Source organism: Microtus pennsylvanicus, chromosome 6 (genome assembly GCF_037038515.1).
Source record: "Microtus pennsylvanicus isolate mMicPen1 chromosome 6, mMicPen1.hap1, whole genome shotgun sequence".
In the NCBI taxonomy this organism is placed as follows: domain Eukaryota; kingdom Metazoa; phylum Chordata; class Mammalia; order Rodentia; family Cricetidae; genus Microtus; species Microtus pennsylvanicus.
In genome coordinates, this window is record NC_134584.1 from 11,665,063 (window position 1) to 11,682,550 (window position 17,488).

Below are 17,488 nucleotides of genomic sequence, written 5' to 3' on the forward strand. Positions count from 1 at the left end.
AGGGATGTAAAAGCAATTAATTAATTTTTAATTAACTAATTAAAAAAGATTGGGTTGCAGGCTGGCCTGTAAGGCACTTTCCTAGTTAGTGATCAATGGGGAAGGTCCAGCCCATTGTGGGTGGTATCATCCCTGGTATGGTTGTCCTGAGTTCTATATGAAAGTAGTCTAGGTAAGCCATGGCGAGCAAGGCGGTAAGCAGTACTCCTCCATGGCGTCTGCATCAGCCCCTGCCTCCAGATTCCTGCCTCCAGGTTCCTGCTCTCATTTCTTTTGATGACAAACTGTGAGTGAAATAAACCCTTTCCTCCCAAAATTCTTTTTGGTCATGGTGTTTCATCACAGCAATAGTAACCCTATCTAAGAAGAACTGTAATAAACTCTAAATTTCCCTTTATATAGTTCTATATGGTATACATTTTGAACTAACTATAAGTACATTTAAAACACACTTTTGGATACTGCATTTCCTATCAAACGTTACTTGAGGATCTATGTCAAGGCAGGACTGTGAAGAGGCCCTTTTCTCAGATGTCTGAAGAGTCGACGATTTCTAACGCAGTACTGAATAGAGTACGATGAGGTTTTTTGTACCAAAGCCCCTGTTAGAGCTGGAGAGCCCTCGACTTAGGAGTCTGATCAAGTGTTATCTGTCTGGGGGTGTCTCAGGAATGCTCAAGGACTCAAGAGAGCCTAGCTCTTTCTTTAGTAACACAAAAGAATTCTTAAGTGTGTTGACCACACAAACCTTTGTACTGTCATTCTTCGGGTCCTGGCTATCCCCCTGCCTGAGCTCAGCATCAGCTATAATCAAGCTCTGGATCCTCTACTGTCTATTCACATCCTCCTGGCAGCACCCCAGAATCCAGACTGTGGTCTCTGGTTTGCTACCATGGTGAAAGCCAACATAAAACCATTATGGCCGCTTTCATTCACCACGACTTACCTCTCAACCCTACCAGCAATACCATTACTCCAAATACTATGCCACACTCAAGACACTCAACCCACATAGCTTCATGAGACCTCTAGATTCCAGATCTCTGTGTGTGCTCACCTCAGACACTTAGAATCTTTGTCCTGTGAGAAAACAGATGGTAGTACTCTCTTCAGATCCTTCCGCCTGACCAAGCCTATTTCCATTTCCTCGGGCCATTTTTATTATTAAAATAGACAAAATCACTCCATTTTCCTTTGATACCACTAAAACCATTTTTCTACCAAATACAACAGTCCTCACAATTACCCTACCTGCCTTCACCCCGCATTGTATGCATCTGCCTTCCAGCAACTAAGAGCATGCTAGCAAATTTGTTACTGGAAAGATTTCTCTCTCTCTCTCTCTCTCTCTCTCTCTCTCTCTCTCTCTCTCTCTCTCTGTCCTTACTCACATACCCCACGCTCATCTTTAGCTAAATAACCACAGATGCCTGTGCTAACAATGCTGTATTGATAATGATAAATACCCTTATAATCCATATAATATCAAGCATCGTTTTGTTCCTTTTGCACATATTAACACAGGACTTATTATCATCATAGTAGATTTGGACAACTGCGGCACAAAGAGGTTAGGTAACCAGTTTAAGGTCACAGCAGCTTTTAATTGAGAGGAACAGATGTGAACCAAGGCAGCTGCCCCTCTTCCTGAAGGCACACTGTGCTAAACGCCACTACACTTGAGGTCTTTATTGTTTTCCTTCCTAGTCTGGTAAGTCCAGACGACTGAGATTTACTGGCCCGGATCCCAGATCTAAAGCTGTGGACTCCAGTGGTTCCTCATCACCCTTTGCACTAGATGGCCCAGCAGCAGGTGACCCGGGTTTGTCCTTTCTCCACCCTGCTTTCTTCCTGTGCTCTCCACGCTTGAGCACCCTCTTTGATCGCCTCCTTCTCCCACGGCTGGCATCGCGTCAGCTTTCTCTGCCAAATTTGCCTCTGTTCAATGCTATTCGCTAGCTTTGAGGGGATTGCTCAAGTGTCACCTGAGGATAAGAACAGTGCCTCCGTAGTAGGAGTCACAAAGCTGCTGCAATATGGGCAAACAGCTTACCCCAGCATCTCACCTATGTGGAGTCATAGGCTTGGCAAGCTCAGGTCTTCCTGCCAGCCCTGTCTGTGCTCTGAGCTCTGGTCCACATTTGTGCTTGGATAGAAATGGACCAACTCCAACCTTTCTGTCCTTTTCCTTTTCCTTTCTCCCACACGGGATGTCTGGAATGGCTCATCTTGAGAAACAAGGTTCTTCCCAGTTGTTCATGGCAACAGTATTTGGCTATCCTAGTCCCTTTCTCTGAGAACTCCAAGTTAAATTCATAGAGGACTCTGTGGATGCTACCTTAAGTACATTTCCAGTGCGAGGACTCCTGATAGCCATCCATCCTTCTCAATTTCATGCTCGGCCCACTTGCTTATAGTCTAGGTCTGCAGTGCCCGATACAAGCCTTAGCCTGGTCCCATTCAGGACCATTTTTCCCAAAGCCCCAGCAATCCTTTAAAATCTAATACCTATATTTGCAAAAATGCTGACTGCTTCTCCATCTGATTTTTCACAGATCCAGTCTTAACAGGATCACCCCACATCTGTGCTTTACACAAACCTCCTCTACATTTCTTACCCCATTTCTCCAGGCTCACAGACTTTCTTGCTCAAGTTTCTCAGGACTTTGCCTTTTGGATTCCCTTTAGCCAGAAGCCTTCATCTCTGCTGACCTGTACTTTTCTGCAGGCTTCTGTTCTGATGTGCATTTCCTTGACCACCTTGTGACCGCCTATGTACTGTGTATGTAGAGCCAACAGGCTGTTTGGTAAGTTTTAAGTGTGACGAAGCACAGGATAAATCTGTAATTGCTTCAGATTTTTCATACATCCAGAATATTCTGGTATGTCACATTTGACTCTGCAACGGATAATATGCTCTCAATTTTCACAAAGCTTTTAGGGATGCTTCTTTGGCTTCAAATGGAAATGCTTTGGTGCCCTTCATGGACCTGATACCTCAGAATACTAATCGACTTTGACTGGAAATGCAGCTGAGGGGAGGGTTCCTGATCATTTTATAGTCAGTCTGCACCTGAACTTATTGGTCATAGGATTTGCTTAACTGCGTTCAACTGGCATAGACCAAGTAGTAAGACCAACATAAATCAAAAGTAAATTACATAAATTTCAAATAAAATATTTTATCTAAATTTTTCTGTTTTTTCCCTATTTTGGAAATTCAATGGACAGATTTTGGCAGAAATGGAACTGTTTCTTGGGACTTAATACCTTCATTTCCACACACGGAAGAACAGTTGGTTCAATTTTGCCTTTTCCATTAGGATTTTTGTTTATCTAAATATTTCTATCCTTAGACAAACAAGTGACTATGTCATGGTTTTCAAAAAAGCTCTGTGGGTGAGGGAATCGGGCAGAATACTAAGCATTTCATCAGCTGAGCAACTGAAAAGGAAAAAGTGTGTTAGAGCAACACTGAAAACAAGGACTGTTTAATAATCAACGTTATTAAAGTGAAACCAGTGCCCGAGAATGGGCAGACAGAACTTAACATTGAATCATGCAATCTGCTTTTTAGTTTGATAAGCATGAAGATGTTTTCAAGACATCTTCTATGACAAATTTTGTTTTTATACATTCAAAGCTTATGCCGCTCAATCCTCTTTTGCTTGAATACATGCAGACCTCAGCAATGCATTCTAAAACACAGCTTTATAGTCTTTCCAATAGCACGCAACATATAACCAAGCTGGAAACGAACCGTCCACCAAGAGCCACAGAATCAAAACCATTTCAGCTACTAGAATAACCAACATAAAAAGGACATTATTTTACAAAACAACAGAAAAACAACTTAGGAAACAGAAATACATGCTATTGCACTGAAGAAGAATTTAAATTTCCATTTTGTCACCTGTAGTATATCAATAACAAAGTCATTAGGTCAAAGCAGTACTGCATCCTGGAAAACCTTAGGTATAGCCTCACACATCTCCTAGGTGACAGTGGAACTGGACAGAGTTTTCAGGTCCAAACAGAATTCTCTGGGCCAGAGACACAATAACAACTTCTCTCTCTCATCTCTGCAGCCTCGGTTACTTAGGAAACTCCCATTATTACCGCAAAGCCATCCCAGATTCTAGTCTTAGCACACGTTGCCTTGACATGATGTAAGCTGTGAGAAGTTCAAGAGATACAGAGTGCTGGAGTTAACTGAGGAAGACAGGGAGCATGTACCAGAAGGCTGATCCACTCTAAAGAGACGAGAGAACTAACCACACTGAGTGTGCTCGTGTCCCTAGAGACTGCGAATATGGAGGCTGGCTGACACACAGCCTTCTTGTGTCTGATCCTGAGGCAGACAGGGACTTTGTGAAACTCAGGACCATTTCCTTTGGGGCCCTGGCTGGAAGTATGATAAAGACATCAGTTTACACCAGCTCAAAAGGTCCACACTGATTAGGACAAGGTCAAGTTGAGAATCACACTCTACAGAGTACTTTCCCTCCATAGCTCTGTCTTCCATGCTGGGTATTCGATGTCTCCCTAAACTACAGCACTTTTGCTTTGTGGGAAGCTCATCCTGAACCTCCTGTGGGGGCTGCTTATCTTACAACTGTCTCATGCAGTTTGCTCTAGAACAGGGCTTCTTAATGCTTTTTTCTTTTTTTCTGCAGAACTCCTTTTCTCTAGTTTTCCATGACTAGGAGTGAAGAGACAGAAATTCAACACTTACTGATTACCAAATTATACAGAAGTTTCTTTTAAAATAGCTACTTGATATACATATAGTTTATATGTAGTTTATAGTTTCTATAATATAATTATGGAACAATCTGCATGCTAATGAGATGGATGTATTTTTTATGTAAATAATTAAACGTTGGCTGAATATTTGACACTGCAGGATGTAGATAGATGGTATGTATTGCCAACATTTTTCAGTTGATTGACACTTTGATTTTCTAATATTCAATGTTGAGAGTACCAATTCACACAAAATACTCAGTACAAATGACAGAAATATGTTTGGGATAATTTAAATAGTTGGAAATACTGTCCTTATCTCAAGCCAAAATCCATTTAATTTTAATGAAAGTCAAGTCAGCAACTCAAAAGTTTTTTTAAATAAATGTTCTAACAAAATATAATCCAAAGATATACCATACCAGTACGATGGAAGAATGGGAGGAAAATGGTAAAAGTCTTTATTTGCCATAATTCTATAATAGCAACACTCTTTGTATGGTCAATAAAAACACAGGAGTAATTGTTTTGGGACATGGAATAATTACGTTGGACTGGTATGTTTCAGGCAGCATGTGTTGGTGTTGAGTGTTCTGGAGGCTTGCTCAGTGCAAGGTGTTCATAGTGTTAGGTACCAAGGCGTTGGTGAAGTCACGTTGTACAACATGGCCAAGCATTGCCAGAAGTGTCTTGGGTTCAATGCACATTTGATTTTGAATTTATGTTTGATCACCTCCTATCCAGAGACCTTTCACTATTGCTGTTAGTTCACACGCCACAGTTAGCTCTGCGAGCCATTACATGTTGGCAATGTAGTTGAGCACCTTTGCTCTAGAAAGTTGGCCCATTTTCCTTCCGCACGACTCTCCTAACGGTGCCTGTCACTCTTACGTTGAGTGGTAGGGATGGAAAGTGTTGATCTGTCCTTCCCCACGGGCACCCCAAAGTTTCTTCTAGATGTAGGCATACATTAATCCTCTTGGTAATTTAAATGGGGCATGGTGTTGACTCAGTTTTTGTTGACATAAAGAAGGCGTCATTGCCCAATAACATGTGATAGGCACATGTGTACTGCCACCAAAATGATTAGTGACAGAATGGTACTTTCCCATACAAGCGCCTCATCAGATGTCAGATCTGTGTCTAGAGAGCAGTCACACTATCCTTAGTTGTTTGGGGATTTCAATATTTTATTGAATTACACATTTTGTGTGGTTTTCTAATGCATTTACTATGCAAGCTACTTTCATTTTCCACGCTCTAAGAGAGCAACTGTTTTATTACAAGTGGGAAAATCAAAGCGTGCATGGCATAGAACAGAACCTTAGCTCCAGGTCAAGATAATTTTCACAGAAGTATGGGTATTCTATTTTGGCAGGAGATACTGATGAGCAAGCAGTTAATCCCAGCCCAGGAAACCATCCTAAAGCTATAGAAAAATAGGGATCACCACAATGCGGTTAGTATCTGTCTGGGGGAGTGCAGGGGCTAGTACTATTATACCAAGGTGGGCTCAGCCCTGGATAAGAAGCATTTCATAGTTTGGCCATGAGAAGATACCTACTAGATGGATTTTAGCAAATTAAAATGGCAGAATTCCAGACGTCAGGTGACAGGTAGACTATCACGAGAGAGATGCTAAATGTCTGAGATACGGAATTTCACTGTGTTAGGTGTGTTCTGACCATGGTCTGGGTTATCTCCAGAGCTTGGAGTATCTGAAGGTGCTGATGGGTCTAAAAGGATTTCACACAGGTTCTGGTAACCCTTTCCTGAGATTACATCACCAACACCAATGGGGCCGAAAACAGTGACAGAGACCACCTGCCCCATCACTACACTGCCGCACAATGGGACACATTCCTAGCTATCTAAGGTGCAACTCCCCAGTTGTTAGCACCGGAATAGCGTGGCAAATCTTAAAGGGAAAATGTAAGTCAGTGAGTAACTGGCAGGCCTGTTACTCAAGGACTTTTGAGCTCCAATACCCTTCAGAAAGTCTGGCTTCTGCCTGTATAAAGAACCCTGGAGGGAGATCTGAAAACATCACCTGGTCTTCTTCACTTCAGCGAATAATAATGGGATATTAGATGGTACCTTTCCTAACAAGGCTGGGGCACCTCAGGTTGCCGGCAGGGGAGAATTCTGGCTGTCTTGAAAAGATGAAAAACCCAAGTATTCTTCATCTGAGGGCAGCATGTCATTGTTTGGACAAGGTGCCATTGAATGTGAAGAGTCCTGGGATGGGAAGTGTGGATTGGCCCTTGTCTCAAAGGCACTCCGGCCATTGTCCATTGCTGTCCGTTAATTGAAAGGAAGTATTTATTTTGAGGCTAAAATGGTTTACTTCTGAAATCTGCTAGGGAATGGGTACTGATTTCTCAAAAAACCTCAAGGCCAAGCTTCATTTTTTTCCAGCTTTCAACCCAACACATTATTCTGTTTTTCTAAAGAGTAAAAGACTTAAATGGAAATCAAAGTCTGTAGCTGAAGGACTGACCCCTTTTTTGCCTGAACGGGGGTTTGAGAGGAGTGGAGACTGTTTCTTTTCTTATTTCTGAGAAACTGGCTCAAAGGTGAGGCCTAATGGAAGCCTTCAGAAGTTTTATTTTCCTTTATAGGCCTAATGAAAGAGTCATATTTGACCCAATAAAATATAGATCACGATGTATTCCCACATGTTAAAGGAATACCCATGTTTTATCCCTTTGAAATGATCAAGAAAGTACTGTAATAATTCACTAAAACATACACAGCCATAAATACACATGTGTGAATCATTTCTGCTAACACTAAAGAGCTAATTGTTTTTATAATGAAGTGGTTATCGTAGCTAATAGGACACAGCTAAACAAAAATATGTTCTAAGCCATAAAATTTTGGTATATAGCTAAGAAGCGTAAAGTACAATTTTATTGAAAGTACAACTTCTGTTGAGATGGTTTCACTCCCGTGGATGGATGTTTAAGAATGAGACAGGCTGGTCATCCTAGTTTTGTTTCCTCTGCATGTGTATTTTCTGAAACGCTACACAGGTGAGTATAGAGTGAGTTTCTGAGGGGGAGGCACTGCTCAGTGTGTGTCAAGAGGATGCATGGAAACTGTGACGGTGACTTGGAAGGGGCCCTGGGAGAAGTGTAGACTTTGAGCCAGACACTGAACAAACCGAGTCTCCCTGCGCTCAGACACACTACCTCAGCCTGAGAGCTGTTAATCCACAACCCGGGCTGCATTTCCTGTTGTTATCTCTGAAAACATCTGGTCTCACAGCACGGCTAGCATGGCTGCTTCCTTTTAGGTATATCTGAATATTCTCTTTTTCCTTACAAAGGTTAAAGTCAGTTCTTTGTCCCTCATTTTTTGGTCCCTAAGAGTTGAGCACTACCATAACAAGGTATATCAAATGTTGTTACCTTCTGTTGATAATTCAGGAGGAGAAGGACTGGGCAATAATGATTTTTCAAGTGAAGCTTCTTAAACTTTAATGTAAAAATAAATCAGTATCGGATGGTCTTGCCAATACTGGTCAGTATGTCTTGGAGTAGATACAGGATTCTGCAATTCTAACATGGAATTTCAGGCTGCAGTGCAGAACTCTTGGCTGCAGACATCAGATGTGCAAGTTTTTCCATGCTGATTAGAAATACATGGCTGGATTTCTGGAGAAACATCTATCTGGTGGGAGGTAGAGACAAGGATCTATACACAGATTGTGAAGAATGACAATGTTGGAAGCGTTCATGTCCAGATTGAGGAATCTCAGAGTGCAGAGAGATTCTCCTGTTTAGATGCAATCAGAGAAGCCTGGGTGTAGCAATTACATTGGGACTGATGGAGGTCAAGGGCACAACAGAAAGCAGGGAATGAAATAAAGCATTATAGAAATAATAAGGCTTTGGAAAGTGTAAGTAATTCTGGGATGAAAAGTTCAAAGTTCTCTCATCAAGCTGAGGATATCTGGGGGTAGGGGGACAGGACATAGAAAACCTTTGAAAGACAAGAAAATAAAAAATTTAGTAGGTAAAGTATGCCTTAAATGTCTACACTTTGACATTTTAAATGGTGACTTTACATTTTGTTGATCATGCTATCAACTGCATGAAACACCCGAGTTCTCAAATTCAGACATTCCATCAACTAAGAAACATTCTAAGTCTATAAAATCAAATGATCCTCATACTTTATTCTGCCATATCACTGCAATATAATACCAGGCACATTAAACATGGTCCAATCAGATCAATTTTAATGCTCAATCTTAATGCCATTGTTTGATTTCTGGCTTTTGCAATAACCCGGGTGTGGTAGTTGAGGGGTGTTTCTGATAGAATCAGCAGCCCCAACTTCTGCATGCACAGCTCACATTTTTTGGGTCTGGTTAAGATTTAGATTGTGGTGTCAGAGGCATGGAGTAGGGTCTAGCATTCTAAATTTCCAGCCAGCATGCAGGCTCAGGCCCACACTTTTGGAGAACAAGCCTCTCCAAAACTTATTAGTAAGTTTTTCTCACTCTAGAGCTCATTTGTTTGAGTAAAATAGGTTTTAAAGCAAAATTCAAAATATGCTAAATAGTTTTTCAGTGACTTTAAACCTTAAGTGATGACATGATAATTAATTTATAGAAATAAGTTCACTTCTGTAACTGGACATGTGTGTGTGTGTGTATATATATATATATGCACATGATATATATCTGGATCATTTTTATACATATGAGAGGGGGAGAGAGAGAGGTGAGAGAGAGAAAAAAATGTGTGTGTGTGTGTGTGTGAGTGAGAGAGAGAGAGAGAGAGAGAGAGAGAGAGAGAGAGAGAGAGATAGAGATAGAGATAGATAGATACATGGAATAGTATAGAACTCCCCATTTTCAAATCTCATTTTACAGAACCTATATATTATTTTTCAATTTTTTTAGAGCTGATAAACGGTTCTGTTTTGACTTGTACATTTTACCTTATATCTATGTCACATTAATTTTCAGAAAAGCCATATCTATATGAACAAAAGGTTGAGCCAGCTAGACCAGCCACCCTTTGGCCTTCTCAGAGAAGTTGTCACAATCACAGCTCCACTCAACCTTACTTCTTAAGGGCAGAGCTCTGAAGATTCTTACAGCATCTCATCGCAGCTTTGGGATCCACATGGCCCAGGGGACATACTCTCAGCTGCAGGCAGATGACACAATCTCTGAGCAATCGATGTCTAGTTGGCACTGCCATGGCTGCTCACTGAAGGTGCTAAACCCAGCTAGGACTGTGGCAACCAAGTACCAGATGCTACATGCTGCTCACAACATAATGCTCATTTCCCCACAGATCTGTAGGCTGGACCCCAAGGTCAAGTTGCTAGCCCATTTTCCTCCTTCTGTGGCCTTTCTTCTTAATTTGCACATGGCTGGATTCCCACTGTCTGCACCCAGTCTTTCTCACCAGTGATCTCAATTTACCTTAGTCACCCTCTTGGAGACTCTGTTTCTACATACTGTGAGTTTAGGAGTTAAGACTTCATCACAGGAATTTGGAGGATAGTACCGAGTCCATAACACCTCTCTCGAGCAAGATGGAATTCAAGGTGTTGGAGAGTTCTGCACAAAGAGGAAGGAGTGGAGGCCTAAGGCATAGTCTAATCTTTGCCATAATAGCCCTGGCGAGCAGAGACAAGACAAGGAGGAGAGGAGTGGGGGGTGAGAATGAGTAGCAAGGCAGCAGAGAACAGGCCGAGGGGCCTAGACCTCTCACCACAGAGTGCTGTAAGGCCCGGAGCAGGCTCATTCCACCCGCAGCGCCATCCTCGCATTCCTGCCCAGGCCCCGAAAGCTTCTATTGTACCAGAGCCTGTGAACTGGTTTTCAATGAGGCCTCCTGGCTGAGGCTGGTGGGCCCGTTTCCTGTCTCTTTCATACCTCTCTGGAAACTTGCAACAAGCTTCTATTGACTGAGCGTGCCACAGTGCATTCGCATTCCCTGCAACCTAAGTGTTTGCTGTGCAGAATGAGCTAATGGGCACATCACACACAGGCACTTCGGCCTGGCGCAGGGGCCAGAATGGCAGATGCACCGCACAGGCTCAGGGGCTGAAGAGATTCTTCTGCAATGCTCAGTTCACCTCCATTTTTAGCAAACCAATGATGTCAGTAATAAAATCGCATCTGCACTGCTTCTGGACACTAAAAACACATTCTTTGGGATGATTTGGGGTCTTGTCCCTGTAGCTAAGGTTAGATTTAAAGCTACCTCTACAGAGGAAGGTCCAATGTGTGTGTGTGTGTGTGTATGTGTGTGTGTGTGTTATGTTTGTGTATATGTATCTATCTGAATATGTTTAAGTGTCTGTGGGTATTTGTGTAGATATATCCACAAAGGTATTTATACATTCCTTTGCAGTCACACAGAATTTGTGCTACTAAGACTCCATTTACAATAAACACTGCCATTTTCTGTTATTTTCATTCTGATTTATGGCAAATTTAAATCTGTTAATGTTTCAATCATCCTCAGAATAAAGGACAATGAGCACATTCCAAGGCCCCGGCAGAAACGCACCACCTTATTCTAAAGATACCCGGGCATTATAATATGTCACCCTTCAGTGTCAGAAGTACCTTGCTGTTGTCAACTTCATTTACATGGAGAATAGTTTTCTTAATCAAACTAGAACTGGCTTGAAATACAGCATCTCTTTGTGAAGGGGGGAGAGTCCTGTTGGCTCCCGGGAGAACAGGATGCTTTTCTACTAGATTCTTTGGTATTGGTCGAAAACTTGGTGATTTGGGGCCTTGTCCTTTGGGTGAGGGGAAATCAACTGAGGTACAAATCATGAGATGGAACTTTGGCTCTGAAGAAAACAGGCAGTATGAGAAGGACTGAGGTTATGAGAAAGAAATATGTGCTGGTTGGCATAAGCAGTTACTAAGGGCAAGTTTAAATATAAATGGAAAAGGTAAGTTTACATTTATATTCAATTTAAATATTATATGATTTTAAGCAGGACCATTTCCTATTTATTTCCTAGTCACTATTTTCACCTCATTTACCTGATGCAAATGTTTTTCACTTTCCAAAACAGTGCCCGATAGTTTGCCAAGCAAAAAAATACAACATCCAAAATTGATCACCATAAAGATGCTAATTCTTAAGTCCTATGAATAAATGTTTTTGTTCTGCAGAATAATATGTATCTCTTTTAAAAAGCTACTGTACATTTATTCTTTAACATGGTATTATAGTTATTATAAATAGGCAATAAATTATTATAATATATTCCTAGACTTTAGTAGCCCATTTTAGAAGTAGTGCAAAGCAAAAGTTCTGTGGCCACCTCCACAGAAGAGACTTTTACCATTTCCCACAAGGTAGTGGAAGGCACAGCTTGGAAAACAGCCATGGTCAGGATTCATAAGCATGACACATTCATCTTTTTTCCTCTTGACTTCCTTATCCTGCTCCTGTGTAGGCTTCTACCTGTAAAAAAGTAGTGCCTGGGTAGCAAGTTGCTGGCTACTATCCTGTGTGTATGTGTACACATATGTGTTCAGGTATGTGGGTACACATGGAGGCAAGAGGTCGACAATACTTCAATTGCTCCACTCCTTGATTTTTAAAAATGATTTATTTGCACATGTGTATTTGTACATTCACCATGTGGTGAAGTGTCCCTGTACACCAATGAATACTGGATCTCCTGGAACTGGAGTTAAAGGGATTGTGAGTTGCCTGATGTGGGTTCAGAAACTGAGTTTGGATCATCAGAAAGAACAGGAAGCACTCTTAACCACCAAGTCATCTCTCTAGTTTATACCTCAGCTTTTTGTTTGGTTTTGAGACGAAGTCTCTCACTGAACCTGGAACTCAAAAATTTGACTAGGCTGGTTGGGCAGAAAGGCCCACAAATCTTCCTGTCTGCCTTTCTAGTGCCAGGACATTCAACCGCATTCAGTTTTATGCAGAGTTTTTGGGGATAAGAGCTCAAGTTCTCATGGTTGTACTGTAAGGACTTTCCTGCCTGAGGCATATTCTACCAGCCCCCTCGATTACATTTTTGTTGTTATAAAATATACAGAGATTTTTACCATTCTAGCTCTTTCAAAGCTAGTGTTATAAAGCACATTCACAAAATCTGGGCAAAACCCTTCACAATTCAATTCTAGTATGTTCTCATCCTAAACATAAAGCCGAATGACGGTCACTAAACAATTACTCCTTCTCCCACACACCTACCTTATATATCTGTGAATGTGATATTCTTCCTGCCTCACGATATTCTACAGAACCACTGGCCATCCTATACCTGGCTTATTTACTGAGAATGTCCCTGAGGTTCATCCATGTTACAACACATCTTACTTCATTCCTTATCAACATTGAATACTGTGTATTTTGTGTATCCATTCATGTGTTGGCGAACATGTCCAGCTGTGCCAACTTCTTGACTATTCTCTTTTTAATCAGCAGAGGGATAAAGGGTTTCTGAGGAGATACTGAAAGTGAAGGTTAAAGGTTTGTTGAGAAGATCAGTCAGGTTCAATTTAACAACTCACCTGACAACTCAGTGACGGGAAACAGCAAGCACATTAGTTAGTACTTCATAGTGTCTTTGCACAGGAGCCCAGGACAAGATGCAGCAGGAATGACCCCCTATTTCTGCTCCACCATTTCTAAGAGCTAAGCTGGAAGATGCAAAGGCTAGATTGGCAGAGGGAAGGGCACCCTCAAACTTGGCTCACAGTACCGCTTGCATGGCCCTAGAACTCTGACTTGCTTTCTGCCTTCATAACCCAGAAATTTCCTCTCTGCATTATTCTGCTATGCGCACAGGCCTACTCCAATTCAACATGGAGGAGGTAGACACAAGATAGTAACAACAGAAGGCAGTACTACTGGGTGTCACATTGGATGTTTGTAACTTCAAACTTCATTATTGTTAATTTTATATGATATGGTAGGTATTGATACATTTTTTTTAGAAATGATTAAAAATAAGTATTATCACCTTTAGGGGACAGCATGAACTTTATTCAGAAGAAATGCTCTTCTATTCACTTGTTCATCAAGAATACTCAAAACAGTCTATAAAGGTAAGCAAACAAAAGGCCAAGGTGACTCTTCTCACACTCACAGGAGTATATATATATATATGTGTGTGTGTGTGTGTGTTAAACTAATTTTACACCCCTCCCTTGTTCAAGAAGTGATTGCTCCCTCATTGTGATTTTTATGCCAGTTGTTTCCAAACATCTGTCTTTAACCAACTTTGGTCTTCGTTTTTCAGAAGTCCACTTTTATTCCATTGAAATAACTCTCCTACATTCAGAGTCATTTCGTGTCTTTTCCCCATGTCTTAAGTGATTGGGGATGCTTCTGTGCAAGGTAAAGGAGTGGTCAGTCTCTGTTGGTATCCATAAAGTTTTCAAAAGAAACTGCTGTATGGAGTCAAAAAAATACTGTTACCCACTAAGCTAACTTTGAAAGTCAGGAAACCCACCCCTAGCTTAGCACCCTTTAGCATACTGCAGCTACATGGGGCACACTGAGATCTCCACTTTCAGGGCTTCCTTCAAGTGACCCAATTATCACAGCATGAACTTATCAGTGTGGTGTCATATCTCTAAGGTACCTCTAAGTTAGTGGCTCAGTTGACAAGCTCCAACATGAAGTTTAAACGACAGGCATCATGAAAGAACAAAGCAAATGTGGGAATGTCTTAGAAAATTGAGGGAGGACTAAGACAAAGATATGTGGATTTTTTTTTTTTTGTCTCACCCATCAACATGCTTCATCTATGAAATCGTGCCCCAGAGCTATCCCTGGTGCCTTTTCCTCACTCCCCCACCCCTTTCTGTCTTCCTAGCACATTTACAATCCGATAACACACACAGTACAGCAAGCCTGTCCAACTGGTTGGGGATGGTTTTCAGTAGATGGAAGATTTTTCAGCTACCAGACTTGTCAAATTATAATATGCCCAGCAAGTGGAACTTCATGCTAAAATGTATTGTTCTTCTGACTTTGAAATGCTAATCTTCTTTTTGCCAATGTCAGAATTTCTAAATTAATGACCTCAATTTGCTGCAAAACTTTTCAAGAGGCGATGGAAATTAATTGTCACTGGTTAACAATTGACAATCAGCTACCACCTGTCTGGCAACAACAAATATTTTGAGTGCTCCATGTTTGAGGGCAAGTAATTGTTCAATGCAAGATGGTAAACAAAAGTGACTAATGACAATGAGTAACACATCAGTACTGGTTGTTCATGGTAGACAAGAAGGATTGCACATCACCATTTGGGATGGGTAAGGCAGGATGATAGGAGGTATCATTTCTGAGCTACCTTTAACTATTCGATCTACAGCCAGCTCTATCTTGTTCTGTTCCAGGAACACATCACCTTTCTCTTGACTCAAATAGTCAAGACTTATCCCACACATTAATTATATTAGCATGGAAATGCATCACAAGTGAGTGCCCTTGAGCCCTAAAAGTTAGATATCTTTGTTCTAGCACACTTAATTCTAGTATGTGCTTGGAAACAACCAAAAATCATCATTTGAAAGAGATAGGAAATGTCTTTTATAAGTTAATACCTTGGGCTGGGATTCACATGGCTTTTGAATCCATAACAACAATAAGAGTTTGAAAGACACTCTGAATAAAAGGCATTACTTATTTTATTCTTCATTCCAGATATTACTGGGTTTATTTGTGTTTTACAACTCCTTTCTGTATCACATGTACTCACTCATAAGTAGTTTTTAAACATAAAGCACAAAAAAAAAACCAGCCTACAAATCACTATCCCAGAGAACTTAAACAACAATGAGGACACTAAGAGAGACTTACATAGATATAATCTACATGGGAAGTAGAAAGTAGAAAAAGACAAGATCTCCCGAGTAATTTGGGAGCATGGTGACCTTGAGGGAGGGTTGAAGGGGAGAGGCAGAGAGGGGAGCAGAGAAAAACGTGGGGCTCAATATAAATTAATAAAAAAAGGGGAAAACACAAGATTCCTTTCCCCAAAAAACAAACGGCAAAACAACAAACAAACAGAAAAAACAAATCCTTTCTGGTTCTTGCCATAATTCTCTCTCTCTCTCTCTCTCTCTCTCTCTCTCTCTCTCTCTCTCTCTCTCTCTTTGGCCTGTGCTTAGCATGCTAGGGTTTCAGAATGAACACTCACTCTTATGGCCAGCATCTAGTGATCTTAAAAATGAAGGTGAATTTATAATCCACACTCACTAATTTGCATATAAATTTAACACATACTAAAGACCAGTGGCCACTGTCTTCTTACTCTTCTCCCGTTTCTTACTGGCGTTTCTCTCTTTGGTATACAGCAGGCACAGTAAATACAGGTAACATAGTCCATGAGTTGAAAAGGTAAAAGCTGTGACATTATACAGAAAGAAACAAACCTATGAAAGGGACAGCAATATAGAAAAGGAAGAATGCTCCACTGAATAAAATAAAGAGCCTTTAACATACAGTATAAAACACAGAAGCTGGACTGCATCAGAGAAACACAGATTTAGTTTCTTATTAAGTCCAATTCCTCCACGCCTTCTGCTTCAAGCTACTCCTCGGATTCCTGCCCTGACTCCCCCAATGATAGATTATGGCTGGAGAGTATAAGCAAATTAGCCCTTTCCTCTACCTGCTCCTTTTGGTCATTGTTTTATTGCAACAACAGAAGAAGGACTAAAATCCATAATATCCAATGTAACACAATGTTAAAAGTCAAACGGTGTCAAGTCTGATACAGTGTTCTATGAGCACCTCTTCTGCTCTCAGTAAGGTCTTATTTCTGCATATTTCTACCTTATTGTTAACTATAAAATGTTTCCAAATAAAGCATGATAAAAATACTTTCTGAAGAACGTTCTAACCATGCATGCCTTAAAAGTGAAGGGCAGGTTTCAGTTCAAAGACTTCCGACTGCTGTGAAGGCTCAAGAATCCGGAGACCAACCCTGAGCACTGTGGCTGAGCTTTCCTTTCAATCTCCTGCCGTCGGAGCTGAGCCTTTCGTCCAATTCGCCTTACAATGCGGGCTGTACCACACACAACACTTAGTGGGCCCTTCATGTTGGCTTCATCTGAACAGAGGCAACTATCTCAAAGCACATTATGAAATGATTCCATTTGCCTTTCATGTCTGAAGAAGCCATTTCTTTTTATAAGAGAAACCATGCAAATTCTCCGCATAATACATGAGATGTTGTGTCCTCTGTCAGGGAAATGCCTGGAGAGGAATTTCAAATTTATCACCACACTCCAGCCCGGTCCTAAAGAAATACCAGGATCTGGGCCTATCTAGAATGCTCACAGGCACAGGTTATATATGTGTATGTATATCTGAGTAGATGTATATGTACACATATGTGTGAGCATACACATCTGTATGTATGTACACACGGGACTGCATCTACATATCCATAGGGAGTCAATCCCAACTCCAGGAGTAGAGAATCACGCCAACCCGCACTGCCGCTGGAACAAGAAGGCGGGAAGGAAACACACCATAGGTACCAAATCATTTCTCCAACAATCCACAGCCAACTTCTCACCATTCCTTGAACAACTAATTTCAGATTTCTCAAATCTGAGAATAATTTTTGGGGTGGGGGAATCTTTATAGTATAATAAGCCAGAGAAACAGAGGTTGGCACTAAATTCATCTCCTCAGACGGGAGCAGCACACGTGGACAGTGGCACTGACGGTCAGGAGAGACCTTTGCCCAGCTT

General features: G+C 41.1%; 1 protein-coding gene across 4 annotated transcripts in view; it reads right to left on the reverse strand.

Annotated features, from left to right (window-relative positions):
• The window catches only part of Ctnnd2 (catenin delta 2), a 746,809-nt gene that overhangs the window by 278,331 nt on the left and 450,990 nt on the right, over positions 1 to 17,488 (reverse strand). The gene's annotated exons all lie outside the window — the stretch shown is intronic.